This window comes from Mirounga angustirostris, unplaced genomic scaffold (genome assembly GCF_029215605.1).
Source record: "Mirounga angustirostris isolate CCGP_5_RB_7025 unplaced genomic scaffold, mMirAng1.0.hap1 SCAF_3, whole genome shotgun sequence".
Classification (NCBI taxonomy): Eukaryota; Metazoa; Chordata; class Mammalia; order Carnivora; family Phocidae; genus Mirounga; species Mirounga angustirostris.
The window spans coordinates 187,743,163-187,764,717 of record NW_026991711.1 but is presented as its reverse complement, the minus strand read 5'-3'; the positions used below and the strand labels follow the sequence as shown (position 1 = coordinate 187,764,717).

Sequence of the window (21,555 nt, the reverse complement as noted above, 5' to 3'; positions counted from 1 at the left end):
GACGAGCAGTTAACCTGTAGCCTCCTCTCTGCTCTCAGAAATGTGGTACGCGCGTGACAAAAACATCAGAGGGGCAGGGGGGCCTCCTGGGTCCCAGTGTCACTTTCTCCTAGGCAGTTAGGCAAGCACACCATCTGTGCTCAGTTTCTTTTCAAGGTATCGCTAGCCTGTTTGTCTGGGCCACTTCAACTAAAAACCTCCACAAACAGGGCAATGAGGCAGGGATGAAAGAGTTCTGCAGTTCCATTCGGCTTCTGAAATGGATAAGAGCGGGAGGGAATAGAATTTTGAAAAAAGGTATAAAGATCTGGAATCTCAAGGCTATAATGAAATAGGTACTAAAGTAGGACTCAAAAGATGCAGCACTTACTAAGTTTCATGTCGGACAAATGACGTTCATCTATGAAACCAAGTAAATTAATTCCTTTGCAATCCATCAACAAAACCTAATTCACTGCCACAACCGGATATCCAAAACTATGCAGGGAACCCCAGGTGGTTCACTAGCTTTCAAAAAATGGCAACACTGCAGTTAGACATCTATTTCCCTACTCGTACCTGACATCACTTCAAACCAATCATCTGTCCGCAAGCTCAAGGCAGCTGCTTCTAAGGAATATACGGCAGCTGTCTGGATCAGTAGACTGGAATCCAGGGCCCTGGAGCTGGCCCCTGGCCTTCCACCTGGATACTGAACACATCAACACAACTTCTACTTTCTACTCTCAGCTGGCCACCAGCCCAGGGATTCAAGCCTATACTTTGGTGGGCAGGCTTCTTTCCCATAAAATGGATCAAGATGTCATTCTCAACACTAGCTTCCATTTCCTTCAAATTTCCCACAAACATCCTTCACTGAAATGACATCATTTTTCTTTAAAGTGAAATTAATACTAACTCAGGAAAAGAGAAGCTACAAAGACAAAGGGTAATAGGCCACTTATCAATACACAAAGAGATTCAGGGATAAAGTAAAAAAAAAAAAAAAAAAAATGCAAGAAGGGAGAGAAACAGATGGTCTTAGATAAACAACAAGGTAATGGGAAGGGCACACAGAGGAGGAGGCCAGACTCTCTGATCGTTTAATTCAGAAGGCATTCATCCACTTATTAATTCAACAAATACTCAGACAATGTACTATACTAGGTACAATGAAGAACACAAAAGCTAATTAGAGTTATAAAAATCATGTTGAAATAACAATACAAGTTGGGAAGTGATAGCACTCTATTTTTTTTAAGTATGGGTAAATGTACTTATGATGGAAGAAAGTATCTCTGGGTCAGGAAATCTGAGAGAACTTCAGGAAAGATGTGAAGGAAGAATTGAGAATGTGAGAAAAGAATGCTGCTGGCAAAGGAAACAAAAGTAGAGACACAAACAGAAAAACACAGGCAGGTTCTTACAACATTAATTCCATTTGGAGAGAGTCCAGTATGAAGGGAGGCAGTGGCAAGGAAAATAAAACAAGTTGGAAGGTCTAGAAAACCAGCCCGTTTTTCAAAGGCAGTAGGGAATTTCTGAAGCATGAATGAGCAGAAGAGAAGAACAACAGATCAGAATTGTGTTTCAGGAAAAATGAACCTGGCACAGGATTCAGAGTCATCTGGAATTGAGAAAGCGGCAGCTGCACCTTAGGAAAGAACCAGAACAGACAGGGAGAAAGGAAGGAAGGCCTAAACTAGAGCTGAACAAGCACACACTGAAAAGAAGAAACCCATGACATGGTATTATTACTACAGGACAAACTGGCCCCAACTTGGCAGCCAGGCAGATCTGGAATCTCGAGAGCAAGAAGGTGGGAAATGTTCGAGATTTCAAGCAAGGAGACTGGGAGATTATAACATCACTGAGTTAAAGATAATGAATTCCACTTAGGGTGTTCCCTGTCTTTACGTGAACACACACCTCTACATACACCTGTACACATGGAAATGTGCCTCTGTGTGTACCTCTAACCCAAATACTTGGAAACTAGAGCATAACTTAGATAAATTAGCCATCCATTTGCATAAAAATGGTAACCCAGAGTTTTCTAGAATGGACAAGACTGCCAAGAAAGGCTAAACTGATACAGAAGGGGCCCAGGACAAAATCTGGGTTAGGGCAACTTTTAGGAAATACAAAGAAGAAGTAGAAAATATAACAAAGAAGCTAACAAAGATGTAGGAAAAGAACCAACACAGTCAACTGTTAAGAAAACAAGGGAGAAAATAACTTCCAAAGGAGAACGAGTTAATGATCATGCTTGACAACCACTACTGAGTAAGACTGTATTGTAATTTGTATTCATGGCAGTAATTGTAAATTGTATTCATGGCAGCCTTGGGTAAGGTGTAGGGTTGGGGGCAAGCTGCAGCAGGAAAAAGACAATACAAAAACAAAAGCCAGAATTGAAAATGGGTGCTTTGTATCAAGTCCTGATGCAGGCAAGAGCTCAAAACTGACTGCCAGTTAAGTGAAATGAAGACCAGGATCTCAACTCAAATGTCTCAAGATCAGCTGCATCTCTAACTTTCCTTCACAGCAAATACCCCCCAGTTGATGTAATTCATACCTAACTTGTCTCTCTAGCTCAGGAGGACAAGGAACATTTGGTTGGGTTCATTGTTATAACCCCAGTGACTCCTATAGTACCTGGGGTGGAATATGTGTTCATTATTCACTCCTTAAATGAGTAGATGAGTTTATTTTCATGAATAAGCAGTGAGAACACCTAAGCAGAGCAGGGTCATTCAGAGAAATTACACTAAAAACAAGTCAGCAAAGAACAGGAAAAGAACACAGGACCCAGGAAACAAAGTTGGCAAGAGTCAGCCAAATAGCTGGGCGGAGAATCAGCTTGCCTTTGGGTATCAAAGTACTGGAAGGAGATGGAAAGATTCCAAACAGAGAAGATACAAAGCAGAAGATGAATGAACAAGCAACCTTCCCAGCAACATGGGTCTAAAGGCCCATTAACCCAAGAGAAATCCTGGGCCCCCCTACCTTAACACACTGAAAGGACAAGTCAATTTCTAATCCTCATCAGCTTTCAGAATGAGGGACACTGATGTACTGGTTCCTTGAGAGGGTGTCTTATCATGGAAATAGCTGTGTATTTTGAAGAGTTGGGCTGGGGTGAGGATGAACAGGCAGTAATGATTAACAGTGTCCCATGGTACAAAAAGGCAGGAATGAAGCAGAATGGGGGGAAAGGCACTAGACTTGAGAAGGAGTAAATCTGAAGAAATAATCTAGGTGAAAGAAGCGGTGTCTTGAGACCCTTTATATTCCCCAAACCTAGCACAATGCATAGCGCAGAGCAGTTGCTCAAAACTTGAATAAATGAAGCCTATTTGGAACAGAAATAGAAACAGCTTACAATGAATACCCACTATGAGAAATTTAAGCAGGGCCAGGACTAGTGTGAGGCAAGCCAGGCACCTAGGATGCAAAATTCTTAAAAGCAAAACCATGCAAGTACCAACCCTGCATCCTGCACTTGCAGGAGTTTGAGAGAGACTCCTGAAATGTTTATGCCCTAGGCATCTCACTTGCCTTACCCTATAACTCAGCCCTGATAAGAAGCAAGAGCAGATGAAATTTATGAACCTGGGCAGTAAAGAAAACCCAAGGAGATAAAATCAAAAGAAAAGTTTAAAAACAGAAAAGGTTGAGCCTATTCAGAAGCTAAGATGGAGCCAACAGAAAGCAAGACATGGTAAAAACAAATGAAAGAACACACTATTGATGGAATAAATTTTTAAAAAGTTTAAAATAAACCTCACTGAAATTAAAGAAATAAACAATTTATACTACAAATAATTGAGAAACACATGAAATAGTCAACAAGTTGTATTAAGACACTACTTAACCAAACGGCCAATACAGTGTACTTTATAACACGTTCTAAAATAAAATTCAGTTTGAGTAAAATTTAAATGTTTAAAAATGAGGGAGACAGGGGCACCTGGGTGGCTCAGTCAGTTGGGCGTCTGCCTTCAGCTCAGGTCATGTTCCTGGGGTCCCTGCTCAGTGGGGAATCTGCTTTTCCCTCTCCCTCTGCTGCTCCCCCTGTTTGTGCTTTCTCTTGCTCTCTCTTTCCCACTCTCTGTCAAATAAATAAATAAAATCTTTAAAAAAAAAAAATGAGGGAGGCAGAGGGATGCCTGGGTGGCTCAGTCGGTTAAGCGCCTGACTCTTGATTTTGGCTCAGGTCTCGATCTCAGGGTGGTGAGATCAAGCCCCAAGTCGGGTTCTGCACCGGCCATGGAGTCTGCTTAAGATTCTCTCTCTTCCTCTCCCCCTCCCCCACCACCCACCACACATACTCACACACACACACATGCTCTCTAAAAAAAGAAAAAATGTGCGTGTGTATGTGTGTGTGTGTGTATGTATGAGAGAGACAGAGAAAGAGACAGAGGAAGAGAGAAGACGGGAAATGATGCCCAGAATGGTTGAATAAGGAATATGATAAATATTATCCCCTAGAACAAAAATAACAATAAAACTGGATAAAATTATCAAAACCAACTATTCAAGAGTCAGGATATTGACCAAAGACATACAAAAAATTGAGATGTGTTTACTCAAGAAAATCTACTGAATCTTGTTAAGAACAAAGGAAGTGTGTGGTGGCTTAACCTGGAGCTCCCACCATCCCACACACGCTCCCAATCCCTTGGTATGAAAGTCCCACCAGGGCAGGGCAAGCTGTGAAGACTGGCAGTTCCATTTACCAGAAGGAGCTAAATTTCTTTGGAACAGAGCAAGAAGAATTCCATGCCCAGGGGCATTTTCAAAAACAATAATGATTCCAGGCACAAAAAAAAAATTAGAAGGCCAATATCACAACTAGCCTGAATCTGCAATACTAGTTAGGGCAAGCTACAAATCAGGAAATCAACCAGAAATTTAACAGGGAGAATTAGAAATGAGACAACCAAAGTGGACCTTGACAAGAATCTACTTTTTCCTGCTATGTGCATGCACAAGACTTTAAACATGCAGGAAAGAAATGAGAAGGCCCTAAAGAGCTACTCATCCCTGGATAAATGTGAGCCTTGCAAATGCAGAAAGCAAAAGCCTGGGCTGATGTGTAAATTGTGTGAACTTGAATGCATTCCCCCAAGTCTCATGAGAACCACTGACAGAGGATGGGGGCCTCACTGTTTCAGAGTTTAAACACAGCCTCTGAGAATCATAGGCTGACCATTAAGATATGCTGACCCAAGGGCAACTACAAGAAAGTTGGACTTAAAAATAAAAACAAGAAAGGAAGAACTAGCAGAGACATCAGCATCCACACACTGTGGGAGAAACAGACTCCAAAGAATAAGTCCAGACAAGTCACTACACAAACAAAAAGAACAACCAGCTCCAGGGGAAAAGGAATCAGAATGCCAAATATATTATCAAAAATGTCCAGGTTTCAACAAACGTGCACCCTGTCCCTCAAATAAATAAATGATTTTTTACAAAATAATAAAAAGAAAATTTAAAAAATAAAAGAGAATATCAATAGACAGAAATTATTGTTTTAAAAAAGTACATTCCAGGGCACCTGGCTGGCTCAGTCATTAAGCATCTGCCTTCGGCTCAGATCATGATCGCAGGGTCCTGGGATGGAGCCCCGCATAGGGCTGCCTGCTCGGCGGGGGAGAGTCTGCTTCTCCCTCTCCCACTCCCCTGCTTGTGTTCCCTCTCTCACTGTGTCTCTCTCTGTCAAATAAATAAACAAAATCTTTAAAAAAAAAAAAAAAAGTACATTCCAAGTTGAAAGAACTATAATGAAAAATTCACTAGAAGAGTTCAATAGCAGATCTGAGTTGGCATAAAAAGAATCAATAAACCTGAAAACAAAAATGATCAATAAGATGATCCAATATAAAGAAAGGAAGAAAAGAAATATGAAGTAAAATTATTTTTTAAAAATCCAATTTAAAAACTTGTGATAAAGAGCCTGGCTCCATTTTTCAATGTTTGACTACCAACCTATTTTAAGCCTTACCTCCCTTTTCCCCTTTGATCCATCTGTACAGCTTGATAAGACAGTCCATATGCCCCCCAACCTTTGGCCCCAGTGGGAAATTCGAATTTCACAAATCCCCAGTCTGCACATAGGAACTTCTCTCCAGTCCCCTAGCCATTATAAAGAACTAAGCCACTCCTTCTGCATCACTCAAGCCAGGCCAGACATGCCTGTACCCACCCTACTCTGCCAAGGAGTCTCTTAGGTGAGTAATAAGTTCTCTCTCAAATTCTCCTGTTATATAGGGTGCAATCAATATACATCCTACTAATTGGGAAGGGGTCCATTCTACCTCCACAAGGTGACCACAGAACAGGAGTGAAAGAGGGCACCTCTTTCCTAACCTTACAGAAAAGAATTATAAGGGAATACAACAAACAACTTTTAGGCCAACGAGATAACTGAGATGAAATGGACAAATTCCTAGAAAGACACAAATTACTGAAGCTGACTTAAGAAAAAATAGAAAACTTAAATAGATATATAACAAGAAAATTATATTAGTAATTTTAAATCTTCTAATAAAGAAAGCTAAGGTAAATTCTACCAAACATTGAAAGAAAAAATAATAATAATCCCTCACAAACTCTTCCAGAAAACAGAGAAAATATTTCCCAACTCATTCCACAAGGATAGTATTTCCCAATGCCAAAGGCAGAAAAAGACATCATAAGAAAAAAAAATGTATTAACATATAAAATAATTAGGATTTTTAAATTTCTTGTCTTAGTAATTTGCATCTAGAAAGAAATTTATCAATTTCATCTAAAGTTTCCCTTTTTGAGGAGGTAGAATGTTGCTCAAAATACCCTTGTGATTTTCTTAGTACATATAGTAGTGTTGACCTTTCTGAAATTATGGAAATTTCTGACATCTGCACTGTCCTGTATGGTAGCCACAAGCCACATGTGTCTTTTGAGCATTTTAAAGAGTTCCTGTCAGGACTGAACCATTCGAATTTCATCTTTATTCTCATAGGAAATTTTTACAGGTTTTAGAATTCTAGATTGTCAGTTATTTTCTCTCAGTAATTTGAAGATATTCCATTGTCTTCTGGCCTTCAATGTTTCGGTTGAAAAGTCAGTCGTTATTCTAATTTTTTATTCTTTGTAAGTGTACTGTTCCCTTTCCCCATCTACAGCAGCTTTTGAAATTTTTCTCTTCATCCTTGGTTTTCTACCAATTTACTACAATATACCAAGGTATGGATTTTTTTTAATCCTGCTTGGTGTAAGCAATAATACTATTATTTGATAGCTTTCATCAGTTATGAAAAGTCTTCAGCCAATCTTGTCCCATAACCCTTCTGCCCCATTCTCTCTAAACACTTTGTATGGAACTTTAATTACACACTTTTGACCTTTCAGTGTCTCTATGTCTTCCTCAATCTCTTCAGTGATTCTTCCACTTCACTAATTATCAGCTCTAATCTTCCATCAAACTCAACCATTAAGTCCCTAATTTCAGTTGTTATGCTTTCAAGTCTAGATTTTCCTTTTTTTTTTAAAGATTTTTATTTATTTATTTGAGAGAGAGAGAATGAGAGAGAGCAAGCACATGAGAGGGGGGAGGGTCAGAGGGAGAAGCAGACCCCCTGCCGAGCAGGGAGCCCTATGCGGGACTCCATCCAGGGACTCCAGGATCATGACCTGAGCCGAAGGCAGTTGCTTAACCAACTGAGCCACCCAGGCGCCCCTAGATTTTCCATTTTTTTCTTTTAAAAGTTTCCAGTTCTCTGCTAAAAATGGTAAATCTTGTCCTTTGTCTCTATGAACAAGGTAAGCATAGCTATATTAAAGTTGCTCCTGAAAACTCCAATAACAGAGGCCCAGATGTATCTAATACTATCTTCTGTTGCTTCTATTTCATTTTGTTCATGTTGTTTGATCATTTGTGCCTGATTTTTTTTATTATGAACTAGAGTTTATATTTCCAAGATTTCTATAGTGATAATTTGAGGCTTAGCATAATGTTACCATGTTCCAAACAGGATTTTCATTTGCTTCTGCCAAGCACCTGAGACAAACATAATAAATTACCTCAATCTGCTTTCAGTGTTTAAATGCATTCAAAGTAGAGATACAGTTTCTGTGAGGGCCTATCTACATCCACTTCAACCTTACTTGTAGATTGTAGCCCTTCAGCATCCCAATCCCAAATAATGGTGGTTCACCAGGACCACACACTCCCCACATTAGCAGGACCTAAATTCCAATCTCTATCTCTCTAGCCCTAAGATAATATCAGGTACACCGCTCAGTTTTTCAGCTTCTCAGTCTTTCAGCTGATCTCTCTAAAAACTAGTAAGCATCCATAGGAGACAACCCTAAATACTAGCCTTATTTCCTTAAACCTTTATTCTTCCTAGATACTCACTCTCTTATTACCTCTCAAATACCTTCAACAGATTAGAGTGAGGTTGGCACTTCCCATTATGGCATAGAAGACAGTTGGAAACCAGTCTTTCTTCTGACAACAGTTAGAAAAGCTGGCTTATCCCCATCACCAAAAAAAAAATCTGTTGAAGGCTCTTGCTCAGCACAGAGTATGCTTGAGATTCTCTCTCTTCCCCTCTCCTTCTGCCCCTCCCCCTGCTCACACACTCACTCTCTCTAAAATAAATAAATAAATCTTAAAAAATAGAGCTTTCCGTATTCCTAAAGAGGAAAATCTTCATTACTAAAACAATAGCATACTCTCAGTTAATTTTTCCTAGACCCTCTAGAACAGGATGCCACTGACCATATCCTTGGACTACAAAGTCCCTTGACCCTTCAGAACACCACAGTCTCCTGGCTCCTCCAACTCTCCCTGCAATTCTCAAATTTTCTTGCTGACTCCTCTTCTTTCACTTACCTCTTAAGTTTCTGCCATTTGCAAGATCCTATTCTTTTCTTTTTTAAGATTTATTTATTTATATATTTGAGAGAGAGAGAATGAGCGGGAGGGAGAGGGAAAAAGAAATAAAGCAGACTCCATGCCGAGAACAGAGCCTGACGCAGGGCTCGATCCCATGACTGTGAGATCATGACCTGAGCTGAAGCCAAGTCAGATGCTTAACCAACTGAGCCACCCAGCCTCTCCAAGATCCTATTCTTAAGCCTCATATCACTTCTCTGTTAAAGAATTTTAAATGTATACCTCCAGCCCTGCTCTCTGAAGCTCTTCTTTAACTTTCCAACTTCCTGCTCATTAATATTGGCAAGCACTTTCAAAGTAACATGTTTCTAATTCAAGTTATTATTCTCCTCAAACTAGATTTTCCGCCCGCATACTTACTGCATCTGGATTAATGACATCATTATCATCCCTGGGCAGCAAACAGTAGTCATCTAATATTGTTCTCTCCATTAATAAGACTCTATACCGAATTCCATTGCTTCTATCTTCAAAATGTGTCCTAAATAGATTCTCTCCTTTCCAACTTGATCAGCACTGTCTGAAATCAGGCTGTTGCAACAGAATAGCCTAAAGATTACAACAATTTCTTAACAGGTCTCTCAACCACTAATTTTTTTCTTCAATCCATATTTCACACAGGAGGTATCTTATCAAGGGCTTTTTCAAAACCTTTCAGGGTTCCTCACTGCAACTCTGTAATCTAACCTACTGTAATGGTTAATTTTATGTCAACATGACTGGATCACAGAGTCTCCAGATATTTAGCTAAACATTATTTCAGGGTATGTTTGTGTCTGTGAAGTTTCTGGATGAAATTAGCATTAGAATTGGTGGACTCAGTAGACCAGTCCACTCTCCTCAATGTGGGTATGTACCATCCAATCTGTTGAGGGCCTGAATAAAACAAAAAGGCCAAGGAAAGAAGAATTTGGCCCCTCCCGTCTGATCACTTGAGCTGGGACATGGATCTTCTCCTGTTCTCAGCACTCTCAGTTCTCAGACCCTCAGACTGGACTGAAAGCTACATCATTGGTTCCCCTGATTCTTAGATCTTCAGACTCAGAATGAGTTACATTACTACCTTTCCAGGGTCTTCAGCTTGCAGACAGCAGATTGTGGAACTTCTCAGCTTCCCTGATTGCATGAACCAATCCCTATAATAAATATGTTCCTTTATCTATATCCTATTTGTTCTGTTTCTCTAGAGAACTCTTAACATACCTATTTTTCAGGTCTCATCTCTTACTAAAGGTTTTTTCAGTATCACACTAGGTGAATTCCTAATGAAAATGATAAGATGGGAAAGCCCAAGCTTGGCATCAAAGCCTGAAAAATGACTTAAAAACAAACTGAGTTAACAACTACAAACTCGGGGGGTAGGGGGTAAGAGAAAGAAAGAAAAGAAAAGAACAGTACAGAACAGAACTACGTGAAGACTCTGAAGAGTAAACAAAAGAAACAGATTGGGAGGAGGAGAAATCTAGAGACACAACTGGCACAGAAGTGAGTTTCATGTGTCTGGTTTTTGGTTTTCTGGTTTGGGGGTTTTGGAGGGGGGCACAGCTTTGCCCTAAGGACAGGCCATAGTCAAAGGAGTGGGCAGTACAGGCAGCTAAAACTTCAAGAGAAATCCTACAGACTAGCCAGAAGGAGGGCAAAACAGCTGGCTGCCAAGGGCAATCTAGAATAGGAGAGCTGAAGAAGGGATTCCCCTAATTCTTATCAACACTGTACAAGTCTCGGACTGACCCCTTAACACCGTAGATATGTAGGAAAGACCCAACAGAACATCATAAAGCCTTAAAAAATTGAACTGAAATGTGAACCTATGGGAGACAAGACTTATAGTCTGAGCCTAATGTGGCTTGAGGCTAACTGCCAATGAAATTTTTAAAAAATCAACACTCTTCAGTGGAATTTAACAGAATTCAGATTAACTATATCCAAGGTGCAACCCAAAATTATTTGACATACGAAGAACACAGAAAATTTGACCCATTCTAAAGTGAAAAAAATTAATAGATATCAACCTTAAAATGACTCAGAGGTTAAAATTATCAGATAAGGACTTTAAACCAGTTATGATAACTATGCTCATTGAAGGAAAGGAAAAGACACTTGAATGACTGAAGAGAGAGAAAATCTCAACAGAGAAATAAAAATTTCCTTTAAAAATGGAAATCTTGAAAACTTGCAAACTCATTTTATGAGGCATTACCTTGATTCCAAAACCAGACAAAGACCCCATCAAAAAGGAGAATTTCAGACCAATATCCCTGATGAATACGGATGCAAAAATTTTCACCAAAATACTAGCCAATAGGATCCAACAATACATTAAAAGGATTATTCACGGGGTGCCTGGGTGGCTCAGTTGGTTAAGCAACTGCCTTCGGCTCAGGTCATGATCCTGGAGTCCCGGGATCGAGTCCCGCATCGGGCTCCCTGCTCAGCAGGGAGCCTGCTTCTCCCTCTGACCCTTCCCCCTCTCATGTACTCTCTCTCATTCTCACTCTCTCAAATAAATAAATAAAATCTTGAAAAAAAAAAAAAAGGATTATTCACCATGACCAAGTGGGATTTATTCCTGGGATGCAAGGCTGGTTCAACATCCACAAATCAATCAATGTGATACATTAATAAAAAAAAGAACAAGAACCATATGATCCTCTCAATAAATGCAGACAAAGCATTTGACAAAGTACAGCATCCTTTCTTTTTTTTTTTTTTAAAGATTTTATTTATTTGAGACAGAGAGAATGAGAGACAGAGAGCATGAGAGGGAGGAGGGTCAGAGAGAGAAGCAGACTCCCTGCTGAGCAGGGAGCCCGATGCGGGACTCGATCCTGGGACTCCAGGATCATGACCTGAGCCGAAGGCAGTCGCTTAACCAACTGAGCCACCCAGGCGCCCTACAGCATCCTTTCTTGATTAAAACTCTTCACAGTGTGGGGATAGAGGGTGCATACCTCAATATCATAAAAGCCATCTATGAAAAACCCATCATTCTCAATGGGGAAAAACTGAGAGCTTTTCCCCTAAGGTCAGGAACACAGCAGGGATGTCCACTATCACCACTGCTGTTCAACATAGTATAGAAGTCCTAGCCTCAGCAATTAGACAACAAAAAGAAATAAAAGGCATCAGCATCGGCAAAGAAGAAATCAAATTCTCACTCCTTGCAGATGATATGATACTTTATGTGGAAAACCCAAAAGACTCCACCCCAAAACTGCTAGAACTCATACAGGAATTCAGTAAAGTAGCAGGATATAAAATCAATGCACAGAAATCAGTGGCATTTCTATACAACAACAACAAGACAGAAGAAAGAGAAATTAAGGAGTCGATCCCATTTACAACTGCTCCCAAAACCGTAAGATACCTAGGAATAAATCTAACCAAAGAGGCAAAAAATCCGTACTCAGAAAACTATAGAATACTCATGAAAGAAATTGAGGAAGACACAAAGAAATGAAAAAATGTTCCATGCTCATGGATTGGAAGAACAAATATTGTGAAAATGCCTATGCCACCTAGAGCAATCTACACATTTAATGCAATCCCTATCAAAATACCATCAACTTGACTGAAAAACAAACTGAGGGTTCTAGAGCGGAGGGGGGTGGGAGGATGGGTTAGCCTGGTGATGGGTATTAAAGAGGGCACGTTCTGCATGGAGCACTGGGTGTTATGCACAAACAATGAATCATGGAACACTACATAAAAAACTAATGATGTGATGTATGGTGATTAACATAACAACAAAAAATTTTTTAAAATACCATCAACTTTTTTCAAAGAAATGGAACAAATAATCCTAAAATTTGTATGGAACCAGGAAGACCCCGAATAGCCAGAGGAATGTTGAAAAAGAAAAGCAAAACTTGTGGCATCACAATTCCGGACTTCAGGCTCTATTACAAAGCTGTAATCATCAAGACAGTACGGTACTGGCACAAAAACAGACACATAGATCAATGGAACAGAATAGAGAGTCCAGTAATGGACCCTCAATTCTGTGGTCAACTGATCTTCGACAAAGCAGGAAAGAATGTCCAATGGAAAAAAGACAGTCTCTTCAACAAATGGTGGTGGGAAAATTGGACAGCCACATGCAGAAGAATGAAACTGGATCATTTCCTTACACCACACACAAAAATAGACTCAACATGGATGAAAGACCTAAATGTGAGACAGGAATCCAACAAAATCCTTGAGGAGAACAGAGGCAGCAACTTCTTCAACCTCAGCTGCAGCAACTTCTTCCTAGACACATCACCAAAGGCAAGGGAAACAGGGCAAAAATGAACTATTGGGACTTCATCAAGATAAAAAGCTTTTGCACAGCAAAGGAAACAGCAAAAGCAAAAGACAACTGACAGAATGGGAGAAGATATTTGCAAATGACATATCAGATAAAGGGCTAGTATCCAAAATCTATAAAGAACTTATCAAACTCAACACCCAAAGAACAAATAATCCAATCAAGAAATGGGCAGAAGACATGAACAGACATTTCTCCAAAGAAGACATCCAAATGGCCAACAGACATGAAAAAGTGCTCAACATCACTTGACATCAGGGAAATACAAATCAAAACCACAATGAGGGTGCCTGGGTGGCTCAGTTGGTTAAGCGACTGCCTTCGGCTCAGGTCATGATCCTGGAGTCCCGGGATCGAGTCCCACGTCGGGCTCCCTGCTCAGCAGGGAGTCTGCCTCTCTCTGACCCTCCCCCCTCTCATGCTCTCTATCTCATTCTCTCTGTCTCAAATAAATAAAATCTTAAAAAAAAAAAAAAAACCACAATGAGATACCACCTCACACCAGTCAGAATGGCTAAAATTAACAAGTCAGGAAATGACAGATGTTGGCGAGGATACAGAGAAAGGGGAACCTCCTACATTGTTGGTGGGAATGCAAGCTGGTGCAGCCACTCTGGGAAACAGTATGGAGGTTCCTCAAAAAGTTGAAAATAGGGTGCCTGGGTGGCTCAGTTGGTTGGGCGACTGCCTTTAGCTCAGGTCATGATCCTGGAATCCTGGGATCAAGTCCTGCATCGGGCTCCCTGCTTAACAGGGAGTCTGCTTCTCCCTCTGACCCTCCTCCCCTCTCATGCTCTCTCTCTCATTCTCTCTCTTTCAAATAAATAAATAAAATCCTTAAAAACAAAAAAAAGTTGAAAATAGAGCTACCTATGACTCAGCAATTGCACTACTGGGTATTTACCCTGAAGATACAAATGTAGTGATCCAAAGGCGTACGTGCACCCCAATGTTTATAGCAGCAATGTCCACAATAGCTAAACTACGGAAAGAGCCTAGATGTCCATCAACAGATGAATGGATAAAGAAGATGTGGTATATATACACCACATTTATATATAAAATGGAATATTATGCAGCCATCAAAAAAATGAAATCTTGCCATTTGCAACAACATGGATGGAACTAGAGGGTATTATGCTAAGCAAAATAAGTCAATCAGAGAAAGACAATTATCATATGATCTCACTGATATGTGGAATTTGAGAAACAAGGCAGAGGATCATAGGGGAAGAGAGGAAAAAATGAAACAAGACAAAACCAGAGAGGGAGACAAACCATAAGAGACTCTTAATCTCAGGAAACAAACTGAAGGTTGCTGGACTGGAGTGGGGTGAGAGGGATGGGGTGGCTGGGTGATGGACATTGGGCAGTGTATGTGCTATGGTGAGCGCTGTGAATTGTGTAAGACTGATGAATCACAGACCTGTACCTCTGAAACAAGTATTACACTATATGTTAATAAAACTAAATTATAAAAAATAAAATAAAATTGGAAATTTCAAAATAGAAAAATATAATATCTGAAATAAAAAATTCTGTGGATGAGCTTAATAGCAAATAGAGAGATAAGAATAGTCAGTGAGCTTAAACTTTATCAATACAAATAACATACTCTGAAAAAGAGGAAAAAAAGATTGAAAAAAAAGATGAACAGAGCCTTATGGACTTAAGGTTTATTTTGTCAAAAAAAATCAAACATATGAATAATTGGAATCCCAGAAAAGAAAGAATGAGCCAAAGAAGTAAAATAAATATTGACCAAAAACATCCTAGACTTGAAGAAAGACAAATATATAAATTCAAGAAGCTCAATGAACCCCAAAGAGGAAAAATTCAAAGAAAACTAGATCCAGACTCATAATCAAACTGCTGAAAACCAAAGAAAAGAAAAAATCTAAAGCAGCCAGAGGAAAATGCTATACTACATAAAGGGGAACAATTTCAACAGCATTAGATTTCTTATCATTTCCTATCATCCTCTTTCAAGGCATCCAGAAGACAGTGGAACAACATCTTTAAAGGGTTGAAAAGAAAAACTATCAACCCAGAATTCTATATCCAGTAAAAATATCTGTCAGGAATGAAAGACATTTTTCAGATTAAAGGAGAACCAAGAAAATCCATTACCAGCAGAACATCACTACAAGTAACACAAAAGGAAGTTCTTTGGGATAAAAGGAAACGATAGCAGAGCAAAACCTGGATCTTCAATGAATGTTAAGCATGAGAAATATTTCACTTAAATAAATTATACCTCAATAAAGAAGCAAAAACAATTTAAGGAAAATTACTTCTAACTGGAAATTCTATATGCAAACTAGTAATCAAGTACAGTAGTAGAATAAAGATATTTTCAGAATTGTAGATCTAAAAAAATTTCATGTATTCTTTCTTATGAAGGTACTAAAGTATATGCTTGACTAAAATGACATAGTAAAACAAGAAAGAGGATATAATGAGGAGGAAACATAATACATAATTTCCAAGACAATCGAAAGAAAAAGAAGACCCCAGGAGGGCAATTGTGCATCAGGCATAAAGGACATGGAGAACAACAATCTAAGTTGGAGCAGTATCAAGAGACAATGATATCACCAAGATCTCTTCTACCCAAGTATTTATTGTCTTTTTAACCCAATGCAGATTGCCTGATTGAGCCTAGTTTCTTGTTCTTGGCTCAGCTTCACCATAACCTGATAAAAGTTCCTTCTTGCAAGCCAGAAAGTTGATTCAGCTGAGGCCACTCACTTCACCACACAGAAGCGTTCTACTTTGATCAACTCCAGAGCTTGTGAATTAATTACGGGACAGATTATCCATGTAGCATGCTTCCTTTTATGTAACAAAGAAAAAAATAAGAATCACACACACACCCACATGCTCATTTGTGTGAAAAGACACGCAGAACAGTAACTTAGAACTAGTGAGAATGGTTACCCACGGTTGGGGGGTTGGTGTGTAGGTGGGAGCAGAATGAAAAGGAAGCAGGTGAAAACTGGGCAAAAGAAATGAATGTGGAGTAACACTTTACTGCATATACCTTTTTGTATGTTCTGACTTTTGAAACCAAAATAAGAATGGGAGATATAGCCCAAAATACAACGTAAACAAGAAGAAATGATCCTAACTATATTTAAAATGAGAAACACGACATACCAAAAGAATGAGGGGAGAACTGACCCAAGTAACTCTTGGGTAACAGTATTTAACTAAACCCTTAGGTTAAAGACAAATAAGAAGTATAAACAAAAATTAAACTCTAATTAGGGCACCTGGCTGGCTCAGTCCATGGAACATGGGAATCTTGATCTCGGGGATGTGAGTTCAAGCCATGTGTTAGGTGTAGAGATTGCTTAAAAGAATAAAATAGGGCGCCTGGGTGGCTCAGTTGGTTAAGCGACTGCCTTCGGCTCAGGTCATGATCCTGGAGTCCCAGGATCGAGTCCCGCATCAGGCTCCCTGCTCGGCGGGGAGTCTGCTTCTCCCTCTGACCCTCCCCCCTCATGTGCTCTCTCTCTCAAATAAATTAAAATCTTTAAAAAAAATTTTTTTTAAAGATTTTTATTTATTTGAGAGAGAGAGAATGAGAGAGAGCGAGTACATGAGAGGGGGGAGGGTCAGAGGGAGAAGCAGGCTCCTAGCCGAGCAGGGAGCCCGATGCGGGACTCGATCCCGGGACTCCAGGATCATGACCTGAGCCGAAGGCAGTCGCTTAACCAACTGAGCCACCCAGGCGCCCAAAAAATTTTTTTAAATTAAAGAAAATTAAGGGCATCTGGGTGCCTCAGTCGGTTGAGCTTCTGCCTTCGGCTCAGGTCATGATCTCAGGGTCCTGGGATAGAGCCCCACATCAGGCTCTCTGTTTAGCAGCAAGTCTGCTTCTCCCTTTCCCTCTCCCTCTGTGATCTCTCTCACTTTCACTCTCTCTCAAATAAATAAAAATCTTTAAAATTTTTTTCAAATTAATTTCTAATTAATAAGTTAGTTTTTCACAGAGGTATGGGTTAACAACTCTAAAACTACTTTCTGTATATTCTAGGATTCGACAAGTAAATAAATATACTGTGGATAAAAGCAGTCAGGTTTGTCAATGTTGGAGAAAAATATTATAAATATAGAAAGTAGAAAGGTGGGGCGCCTGGGTGGCTCAGTCGTTAAGTGTCTGCCTTTGCTCAGGTCATGATCCCAGGGTCTGGGATCGAGCCCCACATAGGGTTCCCTGCTCGGCGGGAAGCCTGCTTCTCCCTCTCCCACTCCCCCTGCTTGTGTTCCCTCTCTCGCTGTATCTCTCTGTCAAATAAATAAATAAAATCTTTAAAAAAGAAAGAAAGAAAGTAGAAAGGTTAGAAGAAACCCTTTGGTATTGAAATGGAATTGGAAATATAACTATAACCAATGGTTTATAATATATAGAGATAAATAAACACAGAAATACACACAAATGTATACAAGTATATACATGTATATATTCTTTTTTAAAAATATTTTATTTATGGGGCACCTGGGTGGCTCAGTTGTTAAGCGTCCGCCTTCGGTTCAGGTCATGATCCCAGGGTCCCGGGATCCAGCCCCGTATCAGGCTCCCTGCTCTGCGGGAGGCCTGCTTCTCCCTCTCCCACTCCCTCTGCTTGTGTTCCCTCTCTTGCTGTGTCTCTCTCTGTCAAATAAATGAATAAAATCTTTAAAAAATAAAATAAAATATTTTATTTGTCAGAGAGAGAGAGAGAGAGAACAGGGGGAGCGGCAGGGGGAGCGGCAGGCAGCAGAAGCAGGCTCCCCGCGGAGCAAGGAGCCCAATGTGGGACTCGATCCCAGAATGCTGGGATCATGACCTGAGCTGAAGGCAGATGCTTAACTGACTGAGCCACCCAGGTGTCCCACATGTATATATTCTTAAGTTATCTAGCTCTGTCTTCTAAGAGGGCCTAAAATGAATAGTATCCCAGGAGCAATGACCCCAGCTCTCAGTTTCTCAATACCATTCACTGCTAAAAGGAACCACAGCTCCTTAGAAAAATGGCCAATTCTGAGACTGGAGTGGGGGTAGGTACAGTAAGAGCCTAGGAGAGGGGTTGGCAAACTACAGCCCAAAGGCCAAATTCAGTCAGGCACCTGTCTTTGTAAATAAAGTTTTATCAGAACATAGCCATGCTCATTCATTTACAAATTGTCTATGGCTGCTTTCCTGCTGTGAGGGTGGGCTTAAGTAGTTGCAGGAGACTGTACAGCCCTCAAAGCCAAAAATATTTACTATCTGGCCACTTACAGAAAAAGTTTGCCAAGCCCTGGCCTAGATAGGATATCTTCTTGTTCCAGAAAGTAAGGACACACCCAAAACTAATGGGGTCATGTCAAGAGTTCACAGGAGCCAGCTGAAAAGGCTCCTACTGGCCAAATATATGACAATGTAACTATCAAAAATTTTACATAATGGCTTATAACCCATTAAATAAAATAAAAATCCATGAGTTCATGCTGATAAAAACAAATAAATAAAAGGGGAAGCTCTTCTCATATCAGAATCCCAACATTATAATAAATGCAGAAAAAATGATGGAATTAAAAAATTACCACTGGTAGGGCGCCTGGGTGGCTCAGTTGGTTAGGCGACTGCCTTCAGCTCAGGTCGTGATCCTGGAGTCCCGGGATCGAGTCCCGCATCGGGCTCCCTGCTCTGCGGGGAGTCTGCTTCTCCCTCTGACCCTCCCCCCTCTCATGTGCTCTCTCTCTCTCTCAAATAAATAAATAAAATCTTAAAAAAAAAAAAAAAAGTTTAAAAAATTACCACTGGCAATCATCATCATCCTAATTCATTCGGATTCATCAATGGATGATAAACCAGTGGGTGAAAGTTTGAGGAGTAAAAGAATATTAAATCACCTCAAACTATCTTCAAAGATAGTTATTAAAGAGGAAAAGCATATCTTTTTTTTTTTTAAGATTTTATTTATTTATTTGAGAGAGAGAGACTGAGAGAGAGAGCACATGAGAGGGGGGAGGGTTGGGAGGGTCAGTGGGAGAAGCAGACTCCCCGCCGAGCAGGGAGCCCGATGCGGGACTCGATCCTGGGACTCCAGGATCATGACCTGAGCCGAAGGCAGTCGCTTAACCAACTGAGCCACCCAGGCGCCCAGGAAAAGCATATCTTGACAGTGGAGATATCTAGACAACCAACTTAACCAGCTGATCAAAGTAATAAACACCTGTAATGGGACAAATCAGTATCATATGCCTCCTGATGAGATACATTAAGAAAAACATGTCAAGGGGCGCCTGGGTGGCTCAGTTGGTTAAGCGACTGCCTTCGGCTCAGGTCGTGATCCTGGAGTCCCAGGATCGAGTCCCGCATTGGGCTCCCTGCTCAGCAGGGAGTCTGCTTCTCCCTCTGACCCTCTCATGATCTATCTCATTCTCTCTCTCAAATAAATAAAATTAAAAAAAAAAAAGAAAGAAAGAAAAACATGTCATGTCTGAAACACCAGTAAAACCCAAATTGAGGGACTTCTACAAATAACTGGCCTATAATCTTCAAAAATATTATTCATGAAAGGAAAGGCTCTTCCAGATTAAAGGATACCAAAGACACATGACAACTCCATGCACTTGTGATCAGGATTTTTGTCTCCTCTATAAAGGACATGATTAGGAAACTTGAAGATATTTGAGTAAGATCTATAGATTAGCTAATGGCATTGTATCAATGTTAATTTCCTTATTTGATCCCTGCACAATGGTCATAAAAGAATGGCTGTGTCTGCAACTCACTCTCAGCTCAAAAAGAAAAAAGGCAAGTGGGAAAGGATATTAAAGTAAATGTGGTAAAATGTTAATGCTGAAGAATCTGGTGAAGAGGACAGAGTAATTCTTTGTACCATTCTTGCATCTCTTCTAGAGGTCCGAAATTACGTGTTTTCAAAAAGAATCCAAGTCTTTAATTATAAGATCATATCTGTTTATTGAATTATACTTTTTTCTCATGCTAAAGAACATTCACAACAATTGATAATATAACAACTAAAAAACACCCCCTAACATGTTATACGAATTATGTACTAAATAACAGAAACTCAAATAATCAGTTAAAGGGTATGTGGGCTACAAGATCATTCCATCTTGTTTCATATGGGCCAAAACAGATTTATTAGCTGCAAGCTCAAATAAAGTGATCTCAAATGAGAGTTATGTCAGTAAAAATACTGCCTCTCAACAGGTCAGCAGTGACTTTACTCACTTATATTTTACAAAATATTTTGAGGATTTAAAAGATTAAATGTCCTGAAAGGGACAACAACCCAGCACTTTTTTGCAAACACAGCTGTTGGTTAAAGCTCTTGAGAAAAGTCTGGAACGAGAATCAGTTGTAGGAAGAGATAATGGTTATAAAAATATTAAGAAAATTTTGGAATCTTTTCCTATTATTCCAATAGCTGACTTGTCTCTGAACATGTGCTTCATTACTACATGTAGCATTATATGCTCTTCAGCTCTGGGCACAAGATGACCAACAAGGTCCCTACTTTCATGGTACTTACAATCTAGGGGGCCAAGAAGACAAACAAGTAAACAGACAACAAGGCAGTAAAACAGAGTGATGAGATAGTGACAAACAGGATGAGGAAAAGAGGACACTACTTTAGTTGTGGTGATCAGGAAAAGCCTCTATTGAGGAGATAATCCTGGAGCTAAAATCCAAATGGTAAGTCCACAGGTGAAGGTCTCAGAGTAGAGCCTTCTTGGCAGAGGGTATGACAAGTGCAATGACAACAAAGGAGAAATAATCTCAGCATGTTCAAAGAAGTTATTTTAAAAAGGCCTCATTACTACTCTCAGTATAGCAGACAATACCAAAGAACTGTCAGTTTTGTATTAGGTATGATCATGTCATTGTGACAATTTTCATCCCTGCATAGTGTACAGTAAATGATGTCAGGGGCTTCTTTAAAATATTTCAGCAAGACAAAGAGAAATAAAAAAGGGATGAATGAAGCAAATGTGCAAAAAATACTTGATTTGGGGAAATGGGTAAATTGGGGTTGATAAACTACGCTTTCTAGTTTTTGTACATTTGAAATTGTTCATAATTTTTAAAAACTCCACATAACAGAAACTTCACATAAAAAGTGGCAATACCTCATATCTTCTTTCTCTTACTTTACTACACCAGCTCAACTCTTACCTTTTCAATTGTGTGTTCTGACTACCTCATTTAAGGAGATATAAAAGAAAGCTTTAAGGATACGCCCATACACTAGACAAGTCCTACACTATGGCTAAGTCCAGTTTCTGTGAGACTTAATGTACCTAAGGC

At 39.8% G+C, this 21,555-nt stretch overlaps 1 protein-coding gene across 6 annotated transcripts in view; it reads right to left on the bottom strand.

Annotated features, from left to right (window-relative positions):
- The window catches only part of DIS3L2 (DIS3 like 3'-5' exoribonuclease 2), a 353,809-nt gene that overhangs the window by 298,955 nt on the left and 33,299 nt on the right, over window positions 1-21,555 (bottom strand). The window lies entirely within an intron of this gene.